This window comes from Mus caroli, unplaced genomic scaffold, assembly GCF_978045245.1.
Source record: "Mus caroli unplaced genomic scaffold, Mus_caroli_1 scaffold_5, whole genome shotgun sequence".
NCBI lineage: Eukaryota > Metazoa > Chordata > Mammalia > Rodentia > Muridae > Mus > Mus caroli.
In genome coordinates this window covers 63,396,769-63,415,719 of record NW_028227260.1, presented here as the reverse complement: position 1 = coordinate 63,415,719, position 18,951 = coordinate 63,396,769, and the positions used below count along the sequence as shown (strand labels likewise).

Genomic DNA, 18,951 nt, shown 5'->3' with positions numbered 1-18,951 from the left:
ACTGGTCTGGATTAAAAGGACCTGTGCTACCTATAATGACCTTACAGATACTTTAAAGACTGTAACTGGCCTGATAACTCAGTCTATAAAAATGAGTTAATGAGTTATCTAGACTACCAATAAGAACAAGGTGTCACTGTTGTAGAAATAAGTGTTGAAGGTTATCATTAGCTCAATTTTACTGAATAAACTAATGAGGACCTATGAGTGGCCTATAACTAGTGGTGCAGAGCAAAGCTGAAATAGAAACTCAGTCTTTTCTTCTAGTTGAGTTCCCCCTGTTTTTACCACACAGTATGTGGCATGCCATTTTTCCCTTGCTATTATAAGAATATACTTAGCCTCAAGAGGTTTTTAAATATATTGTAACTTATAGAATCTATAGTATATGAAGTTCTGTAGTTCATTCTTTGTTCATTTCAAGAAACACACAATGAAAATGTGCTGTCATAGAGCCTAGACTAGGTGCAGAACTATTTTAGGTACTCAAGGGAACTCACCAACGAATAATTCTTTCCTTTTCTATTTCCCCATTTCTTTTCTTTTCTTTTCTTTTCTTTTCTTTTCTTTTCTTTTCTTTTCTTTTCTTTTCTTTTTTTTTTTTTTTTTTTTGAGACAGGGTTTCTCTGAATAGCCCTGGCTGTCCTGGAACTCACTTTGTAGACCAGGCTGGCCTCGAACTCAGAAATCCACCTGCCTCTGCCTCCTGAGTGCTGGGATTAAAGGTGTGTGCCACCACGCCCGGCATATTTCCCCATTTCTTTTGCATGCATGCATGTATATGAATGAGTTCAGTGTGTGTGTGTGTGTGTGTGTGTGTGTGTGTGTGTTGGGTGGTTGCTGAGGGCTTTGGCCTTGTGAATACCAGACAAGTGTTGTAGTACAGAGTTATATATACTCAGCCTTGAATAATTCTTTTAATATCTAGAAGCAATACCTGAATTTTTCTAATTTAAATAGTCATTACATTTTACTTACTTATTTGTGGGAGGAGACAGTTTGTGAAGATCAAAGGACATCATGTAGCAGTTGGTTCTTTCCTTCTACATTATGGATCTTAAGGATTGAACTCAGGTAATCAGGCTTAGTTAGTATAAAGCACTGTTACCCAGCTGAGCCATCTTGTCAGTCCCAACCTGATTCTTCTTTTTTTTTTTTTTTAAAAAAAAAAAGACCCAGAATTGTTCACTTGAAAGGGGCTGCAAGAAACCACATTTATTAATTTCCTCTCCCCCACACCTAATAAGAGAAGAACATTCAAACATTGATTTTATTTCTATGTCTATCTATAAAGAAACAAGACATATTTTTTAATCAACCGAATAACTTCAAAAGTTAGGTCTTATCTCTACAATCAAGGAGATTGAGCTATAAGAAAATTAAATAGATTATCTGTCTTAGTCAGGGTTTCTATTCCTGCACAACATCATGACCAAGAAGCAAGTTGGGGAGGAAAGGGTTTATTCGGCTTACACTTCCATGCTGCTGTTCATCACCAAAGGAAGTCAGGACTGGAACTCAGACAGGTCAGGGAGCAGGAGCTGATACAGAGGCCATGGAGGGATGTTCTTTACTGGCTTGCCTCCCCTGGCTTGCTCAGCCTACTCTCTTATAGAACCCAAGACTACCAGCCCAGGGATGGTCCCACCCACAAGGGGCCTTTCCCCCTTGATCACTAATTGAGAAAATGCCTTACAGTTGGATCTCATGGAGGCATTTCCTCAACTGAAGCACCTTTCTCTGTGATAACTCCAGCTGTGTCAAGTTGACACAAAAATAGCCAGTACATTATCCATGATCACAGATATTGTAAGTATTGTAAGAGCTAACATTTGAGCTCCCAAACAACTGTCAATATATTTACATTGTTTCTTAATTAATTTTTTTGTTTTGTTTTTCAGCTTCAGGAATTGTTATTTATTTATTGGAAATATTCTTTTTATTTTCTTTTAATTTTATTTATTTCGCATCCTGACCAGTTTCCCCTCCTGTCTTTCCTCCAAGTCCTTTCCTTCCCCTTCCCCCAGATCTAGCCCTACTGAATTTCTTTTCGGAAAAGGACTAGCCTCAGTGGATTTCAACTAGCCATGGCATATCAAGTTGTGGTAAGATTAGGCACCTTCTCTTCTACTAAGGCCAGAAAGGCAACCCAGTAGGGAGAAAGGGTCCCAAAGGCAGGGAACAGAGTCAGAGACAACCCCTGCTCCCACTGTCAGGAGTTCTACAAAGAAAATCAAACTCCACAACTGTAACAAATGTGCAGAGGTCCTAGGTCAGTCCCATTTAGTTAAAATTTTTAACTTAGCATATAAAGTAATGGCCTTCACTCTTGCATTAGTTTATGTATCATTATTCTTTCTTCTTATTTGTTCCCCTCCCCCACTGTCCTACCCATTGTTCCCTCCCCCTCTGGCTGGTTCTCTTCCTTTCCCTGACATAGTCCCCTATTCTGCTTTTATAAATCACATGTGTTCTATTATGTTCTCTTCCAACCCCAACTCAAGATCACTTCTTTCTGTGGCATCTACATTTTTTTTATGACCATCAGCCATGTTCCCAAGATGTCGCTATTTAAAGTGAACAACAGGAGTAAGTTAAGTGGTAGGAAAGAAAGTGGAACACTGGTGAGTGTTCTCTATTTCCCTTCAAGTTTACAAAACTCATCACATTGTAGGAGACTGGGAAAGCCAGAGTTTTCACAGGAAGTGATTAAACTTGGACTCTTATTAGATTCTTTCCCAAGGTCACAGAACTGAAAATGTTCTGGGGGGGGGAGCTTCTTGAGGTAGTTTTAAATTTATTTTTGTCTCTTTAATTCCATCTCAGCTAGACAGAAAATGGAAAAACTGTAGGGCTTTATGTTCCAAAACCGTTACTCATAGCTCCACCCCCACTCCCACTGTCACCCCCATAATACCACAGTCCAAGAAATAATGCAATGTACCTTTTGGGAAAAGTGACTTTATAGTTGTTTTGGATCTTAAGAACATACACTTTCCTTGCCTGATGATTTCTCACCTTAACTTCCAAGCAAAGTGTTTCCTAATGCAGACTTCTGCTAGGGACAGCTGCTTCCCAGTCCTGCCCAGTCTCCAGTGGGTAATAATACTGGAAACTTTAGCAATTCTGCCAGCAAATAGGACAGAGGCAGCCTACCTGACCAGTGGCTTCTGTGATAAGTCTTCTGAGAAGGATGTTATTCTGCAAGAACAAATCTTTCAGACCTGCTTTCTGTCAGGGGAGTAGGGTAAATGTTGGAAAATAGAAGAGGGTGTACAACATGAACATAGGATATATGGCTGTTCCAAGAAGAAAATGATACATGAAGAACATACTCTAACTTTTGTCTTATCCCCAAGTAATATCTTGAAATAATTGCAGAGAGAATCTAATTCATTGGCTATATTTTACAAGAGAAATCACAACAGATCTTAGCCATGCATCTCAAAAGCTTCAGGTATTGATCTTGCTTTGTCTTACCTACCAGTCAGACAGCACTAGAAGACAACAGGCTTGCCATATATACAGTGCTAGCCTTTTGGTAAAACCATGCATAACATTTTGTTAACCCTGATTCATTCCCCCATAACCAAGAAGTTCTTCACCCTGCCAAATCCACAGCTTTCTTGGATGCTAGCATGGGCCAGTTCCCTTCAGCTGGTCTTCCCAGCTGGACTTTGATTAGGAGTTCAGTAATACTCAATCATGCTACAGTAATTTCTCATGACTCATCCTCCTAAGGACACACCAGAAGGGATGAGCCTCTGGTAAAGAGCCTTGGAGTGTCTACTTTAACATGCTTATCCTTACTGATCCTGCAAGTAATCTATCCACATCCCAAAGTTAACATTCCCATCTTTTTGGCGTCTTCTGGCAGAGCTACCTTTTCATTTTCAGGGAGAAAAGGAATAACAGTATATTGTTCCATGGTTTTGAACAGGATCAGAAGGAAAGAAATCTAAAGCTCATGGCAAAGATGTATAGGGAAACTAAAGGCAGAAGAATGCAGTCCCTGTCATTATGGCATAAGCAAGGTATATTTGAAGGTTCAAATTAAGGACAGAGGTGTGGCAAGTAGGAAAAAAATGCCTAAAGATATAAAAGAAAGTTCCATCACTTTTTTGCATGCCAGACAGCCCAAGAAACAGCTTTGTATTTGGGAGCTAAATTTCTGCCTCATATATTTTTGCATAATTCCAAAATGCTTGTTCTACATATCAAACCTCATGTATGGTTCAAAGTGTATAGCAGCATGACTGGAGAGATTCCCTATGAAACATCAAAGACTGTGAAGATGAAGGCCCAGGTCTTTCATTCTGAGTTCAAGATGAAACACAAAACCTTCAAAATGTAAAGTTGGGTTGCCTGAACAATAACATAATGTTCAGTAGTGAGCCAGTGTTTATATTCTACTCTAAGCTGTTGAACCCACACTTGTGCTTGTGGGGGTGGAGCATCTCCTATAATCCCAGCATTGGCAGAATCTGAGGAGTAAAGGTAAAAAGATCAGCAGTACACAGAGATGTCGAAAAATCTGTCTAATCATACCTTTAAGAAATATAGCAAAGAACTTCTGTATTTGTCTTTCTGACAAGGCCCCCTCTTTTTAGACTTCCCTTACCTGCTGCATTGTATGATACAATCCTTCCACTATGTCTCCCACTATGGGTATTTTTGTTGTCCCTCTTCATTTCTTGTATTATTTTTATTTTCTGGACCAATATGTTATTCCTAAGGCACAGTAACAAAGCACTTAAACTATGCCTGCCTATACAAGACACTCCAAAAACATCCATTCCTTTTACTTGCAACTTAGTGAATGTTATCTACAGTCTTTATCTTCCTATTGTCATACCCAATGCTGACTATTCAATGGGTAGGAGACACTGAAGTGAATAAGCATATGTTTTCCCAAGGACAGCTAATTTCAAATAGCCTACCTAAATTTTCAGAAGATATGTTCTAATTTTTGGTTAGAAAATATGGTCACCATAAGTGTAAGGCATTCTTGAAAATTACACAGTACATATATCATTGCAATTCAGTTTGAAAGACAAAATGGCCTTAAGTGACTAGAGGCATTAGAAGAAGATATACCAGACAGGACCAAAACAACTAGATGGACTTTGACAGACAGAATTGCGTTGGGCCTTGGGAAATGGGTCATGTCTGAATACAGTAGGGATGAGACTGGGGTTGAGTGCCATCATCTTACCAAACTGAAGGACCATTTAAAATATTGCTCAGCTGTATATTACTATATTAGCCAATGTATACCAGTACAGATGCTGAAATCAATTGTCAAAAGACTTTGTCCATACTTTTGATATTTCTTGATCCAAAGCCCGCACAGCCAGCTCATTTCCTGGCTTCATCTGAGTGGGCTGCCAGGATGGTCCATTTCCACTAGTCAAATAGAAGTCAAGGGAATCCACTTAACTGTCTACATGCAAAGAAACCCAACCAGTGGCTTGATATGATCATAACACTCAAGGCCAAAACTCATTCAAAACTCATTCAACATTTTGTTTTCATTTCTAAATTGATTTAAGAAAAGATACAACCCACAGCTATGCTGATATAAACCAGTAGGCATATCATTTCAAAATAGTAAATGAAAATAGATAACTATAAATAGTAATCAAGTACACATACATATTAAATAATGACATTATGTAAACATCAAGTCCCATTAACATAAAAGTGAACAGGGTAAGGTAAAAAAATCATGACAGAGTAAGGTTGATAGATCTTATTGTTTCTTTCCCATGACTTATGGAATTAGAATATCAAAATTTGTTTGGAAGTGAGCTGGGAGAAAGGCAATGAAGCTTTAGTTAAAGCTTTTGTAAAGGAGTAAGAAAGTTTAGACAGGGCTTTGGCTCACCTGAGAAGTACAATTGCCTTTGCTTCTAATTATTGATCTTTTATTTCTAATGCCTCTTAAAATTAGCATGTCTAAAACCCTGCATCACCAAAGTACTATCAAATAACGCAGAAACCCTTGGGAACTATGAAGATCAAGTAGTAGTGCTATTATCAGAATTATTAACACCTAGACACATTAACAGATAAATAAGTAGAATTGATTACAAAAACAAATGGCATGATCCAGAGATGTTCTAGGAATGTACAGTTAGCTTCTTGAAGGCTTCCTATGTATTTCAGGAATCTTGCTAGCTGAATATATGTTACAGGCATTGTGAACAATTTCTAGGAATGACTTACCAACATTATACACATTGCCTAGGAATTGTTTACAATTCCTGATTTAACATTCCGCTGCAAGAGAAATAACCAGTTAACTTAAATTTGATCATACACTGGCTTCAAATCAGAAGGCAGCATTTCTGCAGGCCTGCCATGTAATGGGAAGATTGACTTTTACATAAAACGTAGACAATGGCTAAGTAGCTGGGCTGTTCACTTTGAAGACTCACATGCAGAAGATGATGCATGAACTGACTGAAGAAAAGTGCCAAGGAAAATTCCTTTCATTATTTTTAAAGTGAATTAGTTTTACAGCAATCACAAATCCAAACATATAATGCATAAGTATTTCAAAAATGAATTAAAATATGTAAGTCTACATTTCTTTCTTTGCACTGTTTTTGAACAAATTGCCTACTAGCTATTTTTATTTTTAAATAGATTAGGATCTGTACACTCAAGATATGAACTGAACTGTCTGAAACAGTCCCCCTGAAAACATGTTCTGATGTTGCCATTGTTCAGAATAGTTTTGAAATGCTGCTTTGAGAACTAACTGCCTTCTGAGCCAGTTTATGAGTGAGACAGTAACAAAATCACATTGTTTTCTTATCACATCTTAAAACTTAGCTATACAGCATAGTAACTACACAATTTGATTCAACCAGATTCATCAAAGAAATAAAAAATCCAGCTACATTGTTACTAAAGCCCTGTCCCAGGCCACCCCGAGAACCTTTACTTAGGCTGGATGCGAGACAGTCTTTCATTCTCCACCCAAGCACCCTAAAGTCGTGTCCAGTTTTTGAAAAGTACTGGCTAACAGTTGTTTCAAAAATCTAGACTAAACTTTTCCAGTGAACTTTCATGATACACTGTGTTTGTCTAGAAGAGGCAGCTAGACTGTAAGCTTCATGACATCAGTTCACTGCCTTATTCCTAGCACCTATAGCCATGTTTTGGATATTGTCATTGCTCAACAATATCTGTTGAATGGTAAATGGATCGTTGTAGGGGAGGTGATGATGGATGTATGGATAGATGGATAAAGTTCACTAAAGAGTTATTACAGATATATCTTGGGATGTTGTTCAGTAATAGAGTACTTGCCTAGCATATACAAGTTCCTGGGGTCATATCTCCAACATAATAAAATAGATACCACGACAAAGTTGATGGTTATATAGAAAGTTTCCCTCCTAGGAATGAGCCCAGGATATCACTGTTGGCCAGTAGCTAAAAAAAGATACTGGTGGTGGCTATAGCATATACCTGGATTGTGAGCTGGTTCGCTGATAAGCATTAAAAGTTATTGCCTTGCCTATTTTGGACCAGTTGCTCATACACATTCCAGTCACAGACTACCCTCTTATACAGTTCAACTTGCCGGCAAACAAGTGCCACGGGGTTTTACTTTCAAGAGGATCCAGTGATCCATTATCTAAAGTGATTTGAACTAGGTTATACAGCAAACTAATGAAGGATAGTAGAGCTTTGGTCTGAGATGAGGAAAATAAACTACAAGAACTCTGTACTGTTCTCATTCTTTTCCTTTCAATCCAGAATTATAATCCTGTGATCTTCTTTCTCAGCATGCTTACCTTCTCTATAAGCTAGAAAAATAAAGCTGAGGCCCTCTCCAGCTCCCCATCTAACTTGGCAATAGATCCTGTTTCCTGTCCTAGTGACAGCAGTGGCAGCAGTGCTAATAGTATAAAAGTAGTAGTAATAATAAACATTAAAGCTCTGCTGGTGATAGAGTTGATAGCGGTGCTATACTTGCTGAGTGCTCAATACATGGTATACACTCTCTTTAAATGCAATTTTTAGTTCTCTTGACAAAACAATAGAGTTAGCCCTGTTGCTATTAGTTTTGTAGTTTAACAAAGTGAAACTATGATAGGTTAACACACAAAGCCAGTCAGGGGTCAAAGCCTTTGCCTGCCTTACTTTTGTGCCAGAGAGTGAATCACAATAGCATGTTGCCTCTTGGTATTATGTTCTGCCCTCTGACACATCCTCCCATGGCCGACAATAAAGATGTAAAAGAAAGTTAAACATACACCCTCTTTCAAACCTTAAAGTGATTTGGTCCTGCCTTATTGTATTTGATAATAGTAGCTGCAAAGCAACCCATTCCTAGAGCCCTAACATCTGTTTTAAGACCTTGAGCGGGTATGTTTTTCTGGAATATCCCTTCAGAAATGTTTTTTTGAACATTTGTTCAAACAAGCTGAAGTCTGGACACCCTCTGATGCCTTTCTCAATTGGTTATGCGCCAAGTATGACATGATCTTCTGCATGTGGTTTGAGTTAGGTGGAAGTGTTGCACATGCCTGGGATACTGGGCAAGCCCACTAGAGCTGCCCCTGGACACAGACAAGCCTGACTCCAGCAGGCTCACTGAGAAGATGGCAGAGCTGTAGTGACTGGGATGGGAACACCAGTTGGTAGGTCACCCCATAACCCTCATTAAGCTAGATCATTTGTATTCTAAGTATTCTTTCCCCTTTTGCCTACATATTTAATTGTGTTTGGGATGGGTTCCAAAATACCTACTGAACTTCCCAAGCCTTGACTCGAGGGTTTCAGGAGCTCTGAGCCTGAAGCAAGCACTAGGCTAGTTGCTACAGCTGGCTTTCCTGCTGCAAACCACATGAGCTCTACCTGCTGTGCCATGAGATCATGAGGGAATTGATCAATGCCTCCTCGTGCACATAACTGGTAGGGACTATAATCCCAGACAGTTTTACAACTTTGGCAGGATGGAGGTACACACTGAGGATAGATTGAATGTCACCTCTTGGCCTGGGTTTGTGGAAGATGGCTGAAGAGCCCATCCGCAAAGCTGCCACGTGGCCAAGTCCATGTGAGTGATGGAAACACAGCTATGGGAAAAGTCCAAGGCCAGTAATGAGGGAGAAGACACTAAAACCTATGGGGAATCCCTGAATCCCCAACATCTGTGAGAAAGATCAGATGAGGCTCTGGGGTAAAAAAAAAACAAAAGAAAGCACTTAGCATTTCTAAGTGTTCACAGAAAGAAATGAAGAATACAAGTCTGCCATGGGCATGGGAGAACTCAGGTGTCAGACCTGCTTGAACACTCAAGTTCAGAGGTACAGTATTTCCTTAAGCCAGTATGGGCTCCTGAAATTGCCTCCAAATATTCTTGAAAAACAACCCCTTCTTCCCTTCTTTTAAAGTAAGATGCATATGTACTGCTGAAAACTAACATCATCTCTCCATACACTTAGCCTAGCAACTGGGAGAAAAGAATGCTAGTGGTTACATGGGATTCTGTGTTTTGATTAACTAGGGTAGATAAAGTTTGGAGAAAACAAACCAGGTAAGGGTTAATCACAGCGTTTGCAATGAGAAGTCATGAAGGCCTAATAAAAATTAAAGTAGTGCAATATGGGTGAAGGATTGGTATCATGAGTTAGCAACCCACTGGATTTATCAGGGCAACAGAGAAAAAAATGTAAATGCCATTTTTATCATTTGTAGTGATTGATAAGAGGAAAATAGGAATGCCAGTAACATGAACAGTGAATTCAGGAAAAGAACAGGTCTTAGGAGAAGAAAATATGTTTCAGATGCCAGATTGAGCATTAGAATACACATTTTAAAATTATTGTCTGACCTGGGAGAGAGGTCAGGGCTAGACACAAATGTTCAGGCAGACACAGCTTGCCTGTTCCTTTACTTAAGTCCAAACCTGCTGGTCCCCCACTCACTATCAGCAGAGGCTACAGCAAACAATGGATATTTGAAATTCCTGCCTTCCTGCTTCCACTGCTAATTTCTCCTGCTGCCCAGTTTCTTCTGCCCTCTACCTCCAGAATGTTATAGCAAAAGAACCTACTGGGTTCTTCATCCATCGCAATCACAATACATGTAATACCTATCTAGAAGAATGACTCTTTTATATTCCCAAACACATGTCAGATAGGAATAATAAATGATCCCAACAGATTATATTAATCAGTTTCCATTTCCTTGAACATTTATTACATAGACAGAAAACTTGTCACATATGAGAACAACCTAGAAAGAAGATAAGGCGAGTGCTACAGAGTTATGGTGACCATATTTCCTTAAACAAAAATTTGACACTGGTTCCTGTTTAAAAAAAAAAAAAAAAAAACTTGGTGATGCCCTCGCTAGTTGAATGAGCAATTTAGGAGATATAACTGAAACAATGAAAATTGTGTTTCCCAAGACATTTCAATTGTTCCCCAGGAACAATAGGACAAAATACACAGAGTAGAATGCCAATAACATTATATACTTTGTGGTTTTGTACTTTAAATGTTTTTTTTTTCTTTTAGTCTTTTCATACTCTATAACTTCCAGTCTAAATATAATAATCTTGCCATTTGCTCCTTCCTTAGACAACTTGAGGGTCCAAAAGTACTGAAGGTCAGTGTGAGAGGGTACCTCAAAGATAAACTGAACTTTTTCTTTGTTTTTAAGATAGTATCTTATATATCCCGGGATGTCCCAAAACTTAAAATGTAGCTGATGATGACCTTGAACCTCTGATTTTCTTGCCCAAGATCTAGGATTACAGACAAGCATATTACCACCATGCCTTGTTTATATAGCACTGGGGTTTGGACCTAGAGCTTTGTGCAATTTAGGTAAGAAGTCTACCAACTGGGTTACATTCCCAGCCTCAAACCATTCTTGATTTTTTTTTTTTTTTGAGACAAGGTCTCACTATGTATTCCGGACCTGAAAACTCACTATATAGACTAGCCTCAACTGACACCTGCCTCTGCCTACTGAGTGTTACGATTAAGGGTATGAACCACCAGATCTGGCCTCCAACCCATTTTTTAAAGATGTAAAGAAACTGAGATTCAAAACCTAGAAATGGCTTACCCAAGGTCATACATGAAGTCAAGGGCAGATCTAGGCCTTGATTCTGGGGATCTTATCTTGACCTTAACAAACATCCCATCTCCAAACAACAAGCATCCCTTTGGGAAGCAGCTTTTCTTCCCCTTCATCATGTATCTCATCCCTATCCTTTGCTTTGGAGACCCCTGGAGGCCCAGGCCCAACTATCAATAGGGCACAGTACTAAAGAGCCAAAGTCAAACTAGCCATGATCTCACATCCCCTTGATATGCAGCAGCCCTTGGCCCACATTCTTCAACACATTTCTCTTGTCTCAGCCAGGACATCCACATCTCTGTTGCAGCAAGGATCTTCCTTGGGACATCAAGGAAAATAGGTAGAACTTGAGCACCTATTATTCCCAGATGATGAAAGGTGAGACCTTTGAATGTGTGTGTTCTGGACTGTCAGCACTTTCCATAGCTTTCTGGACTTCTTAAAATGGAAACCAAACATCTTCCTCAGGAACAAATATTCACTGCTGAGAGAAAATTCATTGTTGCTTGTATCTCAATGTGAGTTTGCTAAACTCTTCCCTATGTTGAAGTAGAAAAGTTGTATTATTACCTGTGTATGCTCCATAAAGGTAATTGCACAAACCCAACACAAGAGAGCTAAAAAACAAGACTTAATACTGTACATGGCAAAAGGCTGTTCCCTGGTCCTTATCCCTTCTATGAGGCTATCACAAATGGAATTCCTCATGTGGGACTTCTCTATGAGAAACAAGCTTCTATAGTGCCATTAGCCACATGAGACATTTTGGAAGGTTCCCCTGTGAGCCCAAGCATTCTGGCCTGTGTGGAAGAAGGGCCTGTGGATAGAGTTGTCTTTCTAGCCCCAAGGACTACTATGTGGTCAACAACTCCACTGTAAAGAAACAAATATGGAAGTCAACTGAAGTAGACAGAACAACAGGAGATTAGAATGGAGAGGGAAGGCAGCACCATAATGTGAAGGATTTCACATGAAGCTTGTGGAATTTACACTTTTGTCACAGAACAAAACACTTTCAACATCAGGGTAGATCTTTCTAGCAAGTGAAAACTCTGTATTCAGTGCCTATACAAGAAGTTCTGAGTCCTTTTTTTTTTTTTTAATACTTAAGGAATTCATAGTTCCCGGGCACTCACTTCAATGTGTCGCAATCAATTTCATTGACGTATTGCATATACCTTGGGCCTGAGACCAAGTATAAGAAATTTCATCTCATCAGAAAAATCATTGAGGAAGCTTAAGGTAATGGAAACTGGTGCTTTGGATTAAACCTGTCTCTTTCCATCCCTGTTTTTGGTGCCTAGACAATGGCTGTGAAGGGGGAAAAACACTAAAAAGCATATAGCTTGCATACTTTGGAATTAATGAGGGAAGAAAGATCAAATGGAGAGAATGAGGAGATATGATCTAGTCTGTAACTCACTTCCAAACTCTGATCTAAAGAGGATCACAAATAAAGCCTTCAAACAATGATGCTTCACAGGTCAGAGTGCTCCATTGCCACGACACAAGCTTAGAATACTCTCTTTGGATGGAAATCTGGGATTGTCTCTAATGCTCTGTAGTGTATTATCAAGACAGTGTTTGTCAGACCTTAGCCATAGTGTTAGAAATCAAATACTGAAGGTTAAAGAGAAATGAGTGCCAGTATCATTGTTTTAAATGGCTCAACAGAGGAAAGGAAGAATGAAAATAGCAAACATAAATAACTTTACCATTTTCGAAGATCATTTGCTTCTAAGTAATGTTCCCAATATTAAGTAATAGATTAGTCTCCTTGGTCTACCAAACAAGATATCATAGACTGTAAAGAAGATATTCATTGTCTGCCAGTTGTAGGAGCTGAAAACCCAAACTCAGGGTATCAGGATTTCTGGTGAGGCTTCTTTTTCTGGCTTGTGGATAACCATCGTCTTCTCACTCTGTCCTCAAATGGACTTTCATCTGTATTCATGCAGAGAGAGGAGGGGAGGAGAAAGAGGGATAGAGAGGAGAGGGGGAGGGAGAGAGGGAAAGGGAAAGAGGGAGAGAGAGATCTGATGTCTCTTCTCTTCTTATAAAGATTGCAGTTCTAGTAAATTAGGGTTCCACTAATATGATCTCATTTAACCTTAGTTACCTTCCTAAAACCTCTATTTCCAAATACAGTCACATCAAGGTTAGGGCATCAAACTATCAATTTGGAGGAGGGCACAATCCAATCCATAGCAGTTTTGTCAAATAAACTTTTTTGGAGACAGGGTAACATGTAGCCCATTGACCTTGAAATTCTGACCTCCTCCCTCCACCTTCTGAGTACTTGAATCATAGGTGTGTACCTCTAGCTTATTACCTGAACTTTACCAATAAGGACTGAAGCTGAAATAGGTTTAGTGATGTGCCTTAAGTAGCTGAGGTCAAGACCAGAACTCAACACTGTTAAGTAATGGTCCTGCATTCTTTCTAATATGCCTAATATTGTCTTATTGAAAGAATTAGGACTCAGCTTTCTGATTTTGGTTTCTTTCTTAGGTGGACTGTATAGAATTGGTATAGGTTCTTCTATGAGGAATTTTGGTAAAATTCACTGGCAAGTTCACTTTGGTTTAATACCTTTTGGAAGATAATTATCAAATTAATTTTCTGAGTAGATAGAAGGCTATAAAAATAATCCCCTTTGAGTTTTGAAAGATTGTCCTTTTGAATTAAATTTTTAGTTAGGCTAGATATTAATGGGTTTGGTAGATTGTCTTTTGGGGAATGGTCCATTTCATTGAGGTTATAATATTTGTGGTTACAGTATTTTCTTACTACAATGAAACCCATAGCTTGGCCCCTTTCTTAATTTCAGATTTCAGTCATTTGTGCCTTTTCTTTCATATTTTTATGTGAACTTTCTATGAGTATATATTAATTGCACAAAGTAATATTCATTATAACATCTTTATACATATCAATAACATAATTGAATCCTTCCTATTCATCCTCTGTTGTCCTCTCATTTCCAACCATCCCCCATCTCCTGCCAGTCTTCTTTCTCTTCTCAAGTAGTTCCCTTTCTACTTTCTGTCTTTGTTTTAAAATCTACACTTTGTATCTCAGAGAAAATTTGATATTTGTCTTTATAAACTTGGATTATTATACTTAATATGATGATTGCCAGTTCTATCCATTTTCCTAAGAATTATGTGATTTCATTATTCTTTGTTGCTGGATAATATTCCATTGTATAGATGTACCATTTTTCTTTGTTATCTGACCTGGATGGATGATTATCAATTTTATTCATCTTTTCCAGGAAATACCATTCAATTTCATTTATTTTTCTACATTTATTTGCAGTTTTTATTTCATTCATTTTTAACATTTTTATTATCTATATATTTTTATTTCTTTGGGTATCATTTACTCTTCAAAATAGTCTCCTATGGAAGAAACTTAAACAATAGATTTAAAAACTTTTTAAATAATATTTAGTATTTAGTACTATAAATTTGCCTATGAATTCAGCATTGGCTGAATCCCACAAGGCCTGATATAAGTTACATTTTCATCTAATGAAAAGTATTTTTATTTCCTCTAAAAACCTATTTGGCCTACATGTTATTTAGAATTTTGTTCTTTATGGTCTAAGTATTTGTGGATATTTTTAACCTATCATTTTGTTGTCCATTTCTATTTTAATCATATTACTGTCTAAGAGCATACACTGTATGGTTTCTTTTCTCTAAAACTTAATATGTTTCCTTTTATATCCTGAAAGTGAACTATGTGGTATTCTTTGAGATCTATAAAAGGAAATGTTCTCTGTTGTTGATGTACTATAAGATGTCAGCTAGATCTAGTTATTGGTGGCCTTGTTTGTTTCTACTATATTCTTGCTGATTTTCTGCCTACCGTATCTGTCAAGAACTAATAAACTTTAGGAAAATCTTGAAATACAGTAACAGAATTACCTACTTTTGAATCTTGTTATTTTTTTTAAACTACAATAACAATCTCATTTTTAAAGATTTACTTTTACTATTTTTAATTATATGTATTTGTGTGGATATGTGCACACAAGTACAGAAGCCTGTGTAGCACAGAGGGGTTGATTACTCCTAGAAGTGCAGTTACAGGTAGTTATAAGCTGACTAATATTGGAGTGAAGAACTGAATCTAGGTCTTATTCAAGTGTAGCACATGTATCTTAACAACTGAGCATCTCTCCAGCCCCAGATGACTTTTAATTGGGAGTAATTAGATCTATTGATGTTGAAACCACCACTGGTAAAGTTGGAGTAGTGTCTACCATATTTCCTACTATTTCTCTATTTTATGTGTTTCCTTGCTTAGTCGCTTCTCCATTTTAGACTCTATTTAGTCTTCTACTCCATTTCTACCTTCAGTATATCATTTGATTCCATTTCATTTTTTCTTGGTATGTAAGCTATACTTTTTCCTTACTGCTGGAGATAAAACCATGGGTTTACATTAGATAAATTACAGCCTTATATTTTAGTGTTTGCAACTAATGTTATAACATATATTCCCAACTGATCAGACTCCATTTTCAATTAACACTGCACTACTTAACAAGTATTACAAACATCTTATAACAAGATTCCAAAATTATTCCTCTCATTCCTTATAATACTGATGTCATTCATTTTGCCTAGCTATAAGATAATCACCAATTATAATATTGCTGTTCACCTAGTAGAAAAATGAGAATAAGAATGAAATTTTGTTTTGTTTAAGTGTATGGGGAAAGAATAAATAAGAAACATATATTTGAGAAAATAAAAAAATGAAAAATTTTACCTCTATATACTCACTCTGTAATAGTCTTCCTTTCTTCGCAGAGATCCACATTTCTTATCTACATTATTTTGTCTATTTCTGGAGAACATTATTCAACACCTCTTGTAAGAAAGGTCTATTGGTGATAAATTACCCCCACAGTTCTCTAGATATTTCTCAATTGTCTCTTGTTGCTTAGAATTCTTGGTGATGCAGTGGGAAGTATGCTGCAGTCCTATAACATGTAATCAATCTTTTCATAAGCCTGTGTCCCCTTCATAAGTGCTCCTCAGGTTGATTTCCCCCACCCCCCTGTTTAGATGATACAGGAAGGATAAAGGGGATTGGAGTTGAGTATTTATCTTTTCCAAAGTCAGCTGGGCACTCATAAAACCTCACTCAGTCAGGCTCCGACAGAACAGTTTCCCTGAACTATAGGCATTTAGTAGAATGCTTTGAGTATATTTACAAATGGTTACTCTTGCTCACTCCTTGAGAAAGAAAAAGGAATCCCCGCCCCCCTATCTTGACTGCATAACCTCGAACAGATCCTGTGGATAAAACTCATACAAATAAAATTGTCTCTGTTGGAGTTTTTAATTCTCATGCTTGTCTATTCTGAGCCTCTAGCAATTCATCAACTAAAGTTTGTTTTCCTATCCCACAACTGGCTCTAATGGTGATGTTTTCCTCCTAGATTTCTGTTCTTATGAGCCAAGGTCATCTGTATCTGCCCATCTGTCCAACTAATGGAATGTACTTTCTCTGGGACTTCAGTTCTCTGGTACATGTAAGAAGAATTGATTTTTTTATTTTTTCTGGTTATGAGGATGAGAATGGTGACCTACAAGCTCATTCTGTTTGAGAACAAATATCAGACATCTCTCTTACCTTTTTCTACATAAAATTATTTCCCCTTCTAGATTCTCTTTCTTGTTATTGAAATCTTTAGCCTTAGGAAATCTTCAAGCCTCTCTAGCTTTTTTTTCAAACTCTCTTACAAATATGTCTCTCTTTCATGTCAGATCAAAACTGTCCATGCTTCTCATAAATGTGTACCTATTGATAGAAGCCAGTTAAAGCATTCATGCTAATCCATTAATGTGGCTTTGTTTTAAGCCCAAATAATTAGCTCTGTCCATGTATACATTTTAAGACTCCATTCAATTTTTGTGTTCACTATAGAATTTGGCACATAGTAGGTATTCCACACATGGGAAATTTCTTTAAAAGGATTTTCATAATGAGTGGGGTAAATGTTATTATGCGTATGATCAATTCCATGTGTTTGGAAAGAGCATCATGTTTTGGAACGACCAAGAAAGGCTTCATGATGGAAGCTGAAACTGAATATTACCCTGAAGAATGGATGGGATTTACGTTGAATCAGAGGAGAATGAAATGGCATTCCAAGTTTTGGGCACAGCATGAGCAAAGCTACAGAAACAGAATAAGACCATGTTCTTTCTACTGTTAAAAATGACAGTCATAACTGGGACTGCTTCATGACTTGAGATCTTTGAAGACACTGAAAAACTATAGAACTGATTAAATATGGTTATGGAAGGAGTACACCCAGCTTGGAAGATACCAAGTCAATAACAAACAATGACTAAGGTTTCACACAGTTGAGCAATGTTTCTCTGCCAGTACTCAATACTAGGTCCTAATTTTAAATCCAGGTTTTCACTTGGAGTACTACATGTACTAAGAAAATCAAAATATGGATTACTGGGCTCATAGTACATTAACTATGGAAATTAAACATAGAATGATCCTGATTGCTATTTATTAAAAGGGAACATAGTCTGGGTCAAAATACTCATAGTACATATTCTTCCAACCTGCTTTATCCTAAAGTGCAAACAGGAGAAGCATTTAAGAAACATTCTCTATAAGTATAAAGTAATATCTTTAAGATCTTGAATCATTCTTTGAGCCCAGATAAAGGCATATATGTGAGAGAATTTGCTAACTGAAGTCCAAACTGAGAGAAAAAAAAAACTTTTATAATATTACCCAATGTGGATCCTGGATATAAATTCATGTCTATTTAACTCTCAAAGACCATATTATTTAAATGAAACTATGCTTTATGAAAGAAAGAAAGAAAGAAGAAAATAAGAAAGAAAGAAAGAGAGAGAGAGAAAGAAAGGGAAAGAAAGAAAGAAAGAAAGAAAGAAAGGAGAAAGAAAGAAAGAAAGAAAGAAAGAAAGAAAGAAAGAAAGAAAGAAAGAAAGAAAGAAAGAAAGAAAGAAAGGCAGACAGACTTCTGTGTCCCTAGATCACTATCAGGAAAGGAAGTTACAGTTATAATTCAAACATGGGGTTAAGAAGGTAGATAGACTTGATACTAATAAAAAGTTCTATCAACTCTGAGAATCTGTCATCTAATATAAATATCTTAAGAACATGCTTTATTGTCATATAGAGTAGATTTGTAAACAAGTGTACACTTATGTACACATTAAACAACAGGACTTTTTTTTTTTTGCTTCCTAACAAAGTTTCCCACTATATATCCTTCCTTTGAAATTTCATTTCAGCTTCTCAATGTTCTGGGGTTTTCTGAGCTGCAAATGTCAGCTCTTACGGGCTTCCTAGTTTGAAATAAATTACTGGGTCTTATGCTTGGAAATGTGGATCCTGCAAAAGCTTCTAGACAAACATCAAGTTGTCATAGATTCTCCACTGTAAAATGGCTATCAAGTAAGTACTCTAAAATGTATGAAATGGTTGTGCCTATCACTGTAGTAATTTTGCAACCCCCTAGGAAGAACAACGATATCAACAAACCAGAGCCCCCAGTGCTCCCAGGAACTAAACCACCAACCAAAGAGTACAAATGGAGGGACCCATGGTTATAGCCGCATATGTAGCAGAGGATGGCCTTGTCAGGCATCAATGGGAGGAGAGTCCCTTGGTCCTGTGAAGGCTCGATGATACAGTGTAGGTGAATGCCAGGGCAGGGAGGCGAGATTGGGGGGGGGCACCCTCATAGAAGCAGGGATGGGATAGGAGGTTTCCAGAGGGAAAACCTGGAAATGGGATAACATTTGAAATATAAATAAA

General features: G+C 37.6%; 1 long non-coding RNA gene across 1 annotated transcript in view; it reads right to left on the bottom strand.

Moving 5' to 3' along the window:
- Positions 1 to 3,246: 3,246 nt before the first annotated feature.
- Positions 3,247 to 18,951, bottom strand: part of LOC110287460 (uncharacterized) — a 48,373-nt gene continuing 32,668 nt past the window's right edge. Inside the window, exon 6 of the long non-coding RNA XR_003835718.2 lies at positions 3,247 to 13,059. This is a non-coding gene — a long non-coding RNA (uncharacterized LOC110287460). The remainder of the gene's footprint in view (positions 13,060 to 18,951) is intronic.